Raw genomic sequence first — 7,553 nt, forward strand, 5'->3', positions numbered from 1 at the left:
ATATATATGTACATGCTAGAGGTCTAAAAGAGAGATAACTTACAAAGTGGCCAAGACATGTTTTTGTTGGGGATTCCTTTCCTTTCAAGTTTCAGACTTCCAGAAACAAAGAACAATAAAATTCAAAGAGACATTCATCTAGTCCTTACTTTACTGATATGGGAACCCAGGCAGAGAAAAAGTTAAATAAATTTCCCAAAGCCACCTAAGAAATAAGTGGCATAACCAGGATTCAGATCCAAGGTATTTATGTCCAGTTCTTCATCCACTATCTCCTTGCTACACCATATCACTCAAAGCATCTTTGCTCCACAAGAGGAAAGATTAGGTCTGAGTCTCTCCACAAAATTAAAAGTAGTTCTTGGGAATATTTGTAGCCTCCAATTCCAGGAAGGTGAGATGAGACCAAAAAAAAGAGTGTGTGGCAAGAAGCAGCTGGGTGGGAGACAGAATTAAGTGCTTATTGGAAATGAAAAATGTCAGCTATAGGAGAAAAACTGTTTTCCCTTGAAATAAAAGAAAAATTGGTGGAAATGGAAAATACCCAATACTTTACAAATATGTATGTACATATATAACATATATACATATCTTCATATATATGTATGTGTGTATGTATAAATGTGTATATGTATATATTCTAGATCAAATCACTTTGCTAGCTTAGAAAATGAAATGTGCAATATGTAAACTTTGGCTAATTGACAAAATTGGCATTCAATTACATTAAGTTTAAAAGCATAATTTATTCAAAAATAATTATAAATTTACTTATTGAATTTGCTTTTCAGTGTTTTTCATTTTGTTACAAATGGAACTCCAAGTTGCTGAACTTTAAGAAAACTATCCTTTGTTTTTGCCAGTTTATGAGAAATGGTTTAGAAAAGAGGTTGACTACAGAGAAATTATCAATACTTTTCAAAAACAAAGTCATTATGTTTTATGGACCTACTGCCTGACATGGTATCGAGTAGACATAGTAGGCTTTCATTTAAAAAAAAGAGCCAGAAAAAGGAGTTGGAATCTCACTGATTATGGCTTATGCCTTGAGAAGCTCTGTGTTGTAAGAGAAAGAAAATGGCTAAATTACAACACCCAGACTCCAGTCTCCATGATGCTGTGCGACCTTGACCAAGAGTAAGTGAGTCCAAAAAACCCCCAAAACTTGGAGTAACAGAGCATGAATTTGAATCCTGATACTGACTACCTGAGGGACCTTTGGTGAGTCCCTTAACCTTTCTGGACCTCAGTTTCCCTTTCTACAAAATGATGGAATTTGAATAGATGACCTCTATTTGTTCTTGTTGTTCAGTCATTTCAATCACATCCAATTCATCATAACCGTAGTTGGTGTTTTCTTGTCGAAGATACTAGAGTGGTTTGCCATTTTGTTCTCCTGCTCATTTTACATATGAAGAAGCTGAGACAAACAGGGTTAAGTGACCTCTAAGGTGCCTTCAAATTTTAAATCTGGGATCAGAAATGAACTTGTTTTCTGTCTCAATTATACCATTGACACAACTCATGTCATATTTGACTCTTTTCCTTCTTCCTCAGTTCTCATATCCAATCGGTAAATAAATCCTTTCAACTAGGCCCTTATGATAGTTCTTGAATCAATTTCTTCTTTATTTCCTCTGACACCAGGCAGTGAGTCAATAAATCATAATTAGTTGTCTACTGTGTGCCAAGCATTGTGCTAAGTTCAGAGACACAAAAAAAGGTAAAAGACATACTCTGCTCTCAAGGAACTCACAGTCTAAGAGGACTAAGAACTCTCTTGCAAGTAACCATGCACAAACAAGCTAAATACAGGATAAATTGGAGATAATCACAGTGGAAAGGCATTAGAATTGAAGGAAATTGGAAAAGGCTTCTTGTAAAAAGTAGGATTTTAGTTTGGACTTGAAAGAAACCAAAGGTTGGAGTTGAGGAAGAAGAGCATTCCAGGCATGAGGGACAGCCATAGGCCCTCATTACCACCTTTCAAAAGAATTAATATTCTACATTTATTCAAAAAGTAATAGTTACTGAGAAAATCAAATTATGAGTTCTCTATGAGATTCCTGTGATTTTCCAAGATTTCACATCCCTAGTGGCAATTGGCTCTCCTCTTCTCTCACCTCTCTGTGTTCTATTGACTTGCCCTCTCTCTGGTAAGTTATTACTTATGTTTTACTCTTAGTTTTATCTTCTGAGAATAAATTCCTTCTTTGTAGAAGATTCTACTGAAATCATCTCTTACTATTTCACATAAGGGTATAAAGGGTAAGAAAATTAAACATGAAAAATGCTTTCTTTATTTTTTTGTTCAGATGTGATTGTAAGATGGTAGATATACAGCTAAAAGAGAGATTAGAGGTCCAGTCCCCTAGTCCAATTCACTCATTTAACAAATGAGGAAACTGAGGTTCAAAGAGGTAAAGTGACTTGCCCAAGGTCAAACAGGAAGTTGCAAGGCTAAGATTTGAGCCCAGATCTTCTAACTCCAAAGTCAATGCTGCTTTTGGTTTTATATTTGTATAATTAACTATAGCAAATGTTTTCCTTGTATCATATAAATCCAATTTTGTGACCAAAAAAAAAATTTTATTATATATTTAGATGGTATTGTCGTTCATTAGATTTTGATATTTAGATGATATTCCTCCCTCAATTAAAACATTATTGCATCAGCATTCAATAGTAATATTGACACATTGTTCTCTGTCTCTGCTTTATCCCTCTCAAGTTTGGGTATCATGACTAACATTGTCCTATTAACAAAGTTTCATCCAGTATATTCCATGTCTATTATTAAAAATAGTTTATGGGAGAATAGGGGTGGGGCATGATACATGTGCGGGAAAGGTTAATGAAGGAAAACATGAATAAAAGAAATAAATTCACTTGACCACAAAAATACATAATGTTCCACCTCGATAAATTCAAAGCTGACAATCATCTATCATATGTCTATGTTGGGCTAGGCACTAAGTAAAGTATGATTTTGAGCCATAAACAAAAGTGAATAAGACATGGTTCCTGGTCTCAATAAACTCACAGTCTAGTAGGAAAGATCATAAATGTATAGTATCAACAGCAAAACAAGATATTATTATTATTATTATTCACTTCTCTGTAGTACTTTAAGGTTTATAAAGCACTTTCACAACAATACCATGAGGGAGATGGTGCAAGTATCATTACACCCATTTTACAGATGAGGAAACTAAAGCCCAAAAAAGCAAAGTAATTAGCTATGGCCACACAACTCATACCTGCCAGAGCAATAACTCTTCAGCTCTCTTGACTCCAAGTCAAAAGCTCTTTCCATCCCATGACGCTGTCATAGTAAATGAAAGGAAGAAAGTGAGTTTACAGAATACTAGAAACTAACTTAGGGCAAAACTGAGACTATTAATTATTTATCTATTAACCACAAGCAATATTGTAGAGTGACCAGAGTGATGGACTTGGAGTTAAGTTCAAATCCTATCTTAGATGCATCCCAGTGAGGTGATCATGGGAAAATTAACCTCTCAGAACATTAGTTTCCACATCTTTAAAATGGAAATAAATATACTTGTGTTATCTGTTTCACAGGACTGTTATAAAGAACACAGAATTATATAATCAAACAACAAGTATTTATTAAGCACTTACCATGCCAAGAAATACCCCAAATGGAGCATGAAGACTAAATGACTGAACAACGATAAAAAGTGCTACACAAATATGTTATTATTAGCTCAGATTCATGTTTTATTAATGGTCTCTTACTTGTGTGTCCACTCCTTGGTCTCTTTGCTGGATCTTCATCCAGATCATGTCTCCTAACCATTGGTGTCCCCTCTGTTTCATCTGGTGATCTCATCAGTTCCCAGGGATTCAATTATCATCTTTACATCAATGAATCTCAAATCAAATTTATCCAACCTTAACTTATCTCCTACCTTCGAGACTCATCTCCAACTCCCTATTAGATATCTTAAACTGGATGTTCTGCAGACATCTTAAACCCAATGCATCCAAAAGTGAACTCATTATCTGTTCCCCAAACCCTCAAGTCTTCTGAATTTCCTTATTGTTGTCAAGGGCACCAACATGCACTCCCCCTGTCACCCAGGTTAACAACCTCAACTCCCTTTTTCACCCCTCATCTCCAACCGTATCCTGTTGGTAACATTTTCTATATATGTCCTCCTACTTTTTTTCCTCTGACAAATGCTACAACCCTGGTACAAGCCTTCATCATCTCACACCTGGACTATTGCAATAGCCTTCTGGCTGTTCCAGTCTCTTCCTACATCCACCTTCCACACAGATCAAATTGATCTTCCTAAAGCATAGGTCTAACCATGTAAATCACCACACACATAGCCATTAATCAGTCAATTCCAGTAGTTCCCATCACTTCCAAGATCAAATATAAAATTCACCAGTTAGCATTCAAAGCCCTTCATAACCTGACCCCCTCCTTCTTTACTAGTCTCCTCCTACCTTTCTCCTCCTCATATACTCTGAAACAGCAACACAGTGACACTGGCTATTATGTGTTGTTCACACAAGACATTCCATTTCCCTACAAAGGACATTCTCACTGTCTGTCTCCTATGTCTGGAATGTTCCTTCTCTTCATCTTTGCTTCCCTGGCTGCTCTTTAAGTTCCTAAAATCCTAGCTTCTACAAGAAGTTTTTCCTGATCCTCTTTTAATTCCAGAATTTTCCTTCTATTAATTATTTCTAATTTACCCTCTTTATAGCTTGTTTATACATAGTTGGTTGTATGTTGTTTCCCTTTTAGAGAGTTCTCCAAAGGCAGGGGCTGTCTTTTCACTTTCTTTGCATCATCAGTGGTTAGCAGTATCTGATACATAGTAGGTATTTAATAAGTACTTGATGAATGTTAGCTTAAGAATTTTTTTCTGGGGCGGAGCCAAGATGGCGGAGTAGAAGCATAAACTTGGTATATGCTCTGGCTCCTACCACTTCTTTTTTTTTTTAAGCAATTGGGGTTAAGTAACTTGCTCAAGGTTACAAGGCCAGTTATTTCTGGGTGTGGTGCTAAGTATCTGAGCCCAGATTTGATCCCCAACACTGGGGCCGGTGCTCTTACTCGCTGAGCCACCTGGCTGCCCCTAAGCAATTGGGGTTAAGTAACTTGTTCAAGGTTACATGGCCTGGTGTTTCTGGGAGGGTGCTAAGTGTCTGAGCCCGGATTCGATGCCCAGGTCATCCCAACACTGGAGCTGGTGCTCTTACTCACTGTGCTACCTGGCTGCCCCACCACCACTTCTAATACGTGTAAAAAATGACTCTAAACAAACTATAGAGCTATAGAACCCACAAAGAGACAGAGAGAAACAAATCTCCTACTGAAGGCATCCCAGCAAGCTGACAGGAAGGGTCTATTGGATCAGTCTGGGAGCCAAGCACAGCCTTCATGAGCCACACAGTTCTGGCCACAGGGTGCCTGATCATCAGCAGCCAGAGCAGACTTCAGGAGAGTGAATCAACAGCAGCTGTGGTGACTTCTCAACCCATAAACTCAAAAGACAAAGCAAAAGGTCAGTGTGGAACTCTGCTGGGGGTGCAGGGGGAGGCACAGAAGAAAATGGTCTGTGCCCTGCACTCGGGGCGAGAAGCAGCCAGAGGCATGGTGGCTGTGCAGCCCCACCATGTAGCTGCCTCAGGAACTCCTGGCCTGCAGATTGTAGGGGGACCAAGCAACCATTCAGAGGGTGATCAGTTTTGCTTTAACCTGCTTGGATCTGGATCACAGTCTTGGATGGTGGTCCTGGGGTGTGTGGCCAGTGAGCCAGAGCTTGTGGGGGGTTATAGAGAGGGCACCCTCTTAATAGTTCTGGCAGCTGCAAAAACCCCAGCAATTTGTGACAAAGCTCTCTCCATTCTGGAAGCAGAGTTCTACTGTGGCAAAGAGCTGAAAAGTCAAGTAATTGGCTGGCAATATGAGCAAGCAGAGGAAGCACAAACAGACCATAGAATCCTTTTTGGGGGACAAAAAGGATCAAGGCATGGAGTGGGAGGAAGACAGCAAAGTCAAAACTCCTGCATCAAAAGCCTCCAAAAAAATGTGAATTGGTTATAGGCCATGGAGGAACTCAAGAAGGATTTTGAAAATCAAGTAAGAGGAGTGGAGGAAAAATTAAGAAGAAAAATTAGAATGATGCAAGAAAATCATGAAAAGAAAGTCAACATCTTGCTAAAGGAGACCCAAAAATACACTGAAGAAAATAACACCTTAAAAAATAGACTAACTCACACATGGCCGGACACCTGGCTCCTGAATATTTCTTGCCACCCCCCTCCCTTCCCCAGCAGGGGCAGGGCTGGAGTTTCTGAGCCTACGTGGAATTGGTCCGGCTTTCAAGGCCCACCCGGCAGGGCTGGAACCGGACAGGGACCCGACGGGTGGGGAATGGCCCCGTACCACCCCTTGTATGATATGTGGGGAGAGGCTGTCTACTGTGAACCTCAGCCCAATGTGGGAATGATGGCTCAGCTTGCTCAGGAGATCACGGTCCCTGACAGCGATGCCGGTCCTAGGGTAGAGAGCCCTTCTGAGGGCAGCTCTCCAGAGCCCCTCACCACTGCTCGAGTGACCACGATTGAGCTGGTGGAGAGTGGAGATGAGCAGTCACAGGAGACCCCTTCCCCAGAGGAACTGGAGCAGTTTGCCAAGGAGCTAAAGCAGAAGAGAATCACTTTGGGTTATACCCAGGCTGATGTGGGCATCACCTTGGGGGCTCTCTTTGGCAAGGTTTTTAGCCAGATCACCATCTGTCAGTTTGAGGCACTACAGCTCAGCTTCAAGAACATGTGTAAGCTCCAACCTCTGCTACAGAAGTGACTAGAAGCTGCAAACAACAACGACCACCTTCAGGAGCTGTGCAAGGCTGAGACGGTCCTTCAACAAGCCAGAAAGAAGAAGTGTACAAGCATTGAGAATGGAATTTGGGGAAACTTGGAAACAATGTTTCTCCAGTGCCCCAAGCCCACACTTCAGCAGATCAGCAATAGGTCTTGAGAAAGATGTTGTCCGAGTTTAGTTCTGTAATGGGTGTCAGAAGGGCAAACACAACAATAGCAATTCACCCCAAGAAGATTTTGAGGCAGCTGGTTCCTTCCCTGGTGGACCTATGCCTTTTCCCTCAGCTCCAGGCCCTCCATTCAGTCATCCCAGTTATGGGAGCCCTCATTTCACCACTCTCTATTCCCCACCTCCTTTCACAGAGGGGGATGCATTTTCCTCTCTCCCTGTTACCCCTCTGGGCTCTACCATGAATTCAAGCTGAAGGGCTTAGCCCATCCTTGGGCAGAGGAGTTAAGAGACCTGAGATGAGGAAACCAACAAATTGTTTTAAGGGCTGGGAGTTGGACGATTAAGCTCTCTGTATCCTGGGGTATTTAGGAACAGGGAAGGGTGGAATCAATATTTCAGAGATTCATAAACAGATTTTTTTGAGGGGAATGGGTGGAGGGAAGTTGGGAAGTTTGCTGTTTGTTAGTTCTGCATCTCTTTCATCTCCCAACTCTTAAATAAAGCAATC

General features: G+C 40.6%; 1 pseudogene; it reads left to right on the top strand.

The window, feature by feature from the left end:
* Positions 1 to 6,820: 6,820 nt before the first annotated feature.
* Positions 6,821 to 7,298, top strand: LOC138150336 (POU domain, class 5, transcription factor 1 pseudogene; annotated as a pseudogene).
* The last annotated feature ends 255 nt before the right edge of the window (positions 7,299 to 7,553 follow it).

This window comes from Petaurus breviceps, unplaced genomic scaffold (assembly GCF_028583685.1).
Source record: "Petaurus breviceps papuanus isolate PSGF00001 unplaced genomic scaffold, PetGlider_PUasm1.0 90865, whole genome shotgun sequence".
Taxonomy (NCBI): domain Eukaryota; kingdom Metazoa; phylum Chordata; class Mammalia; order Diprotodontia; family Petauridae; genus Petaurus; species Petaurus breviceps.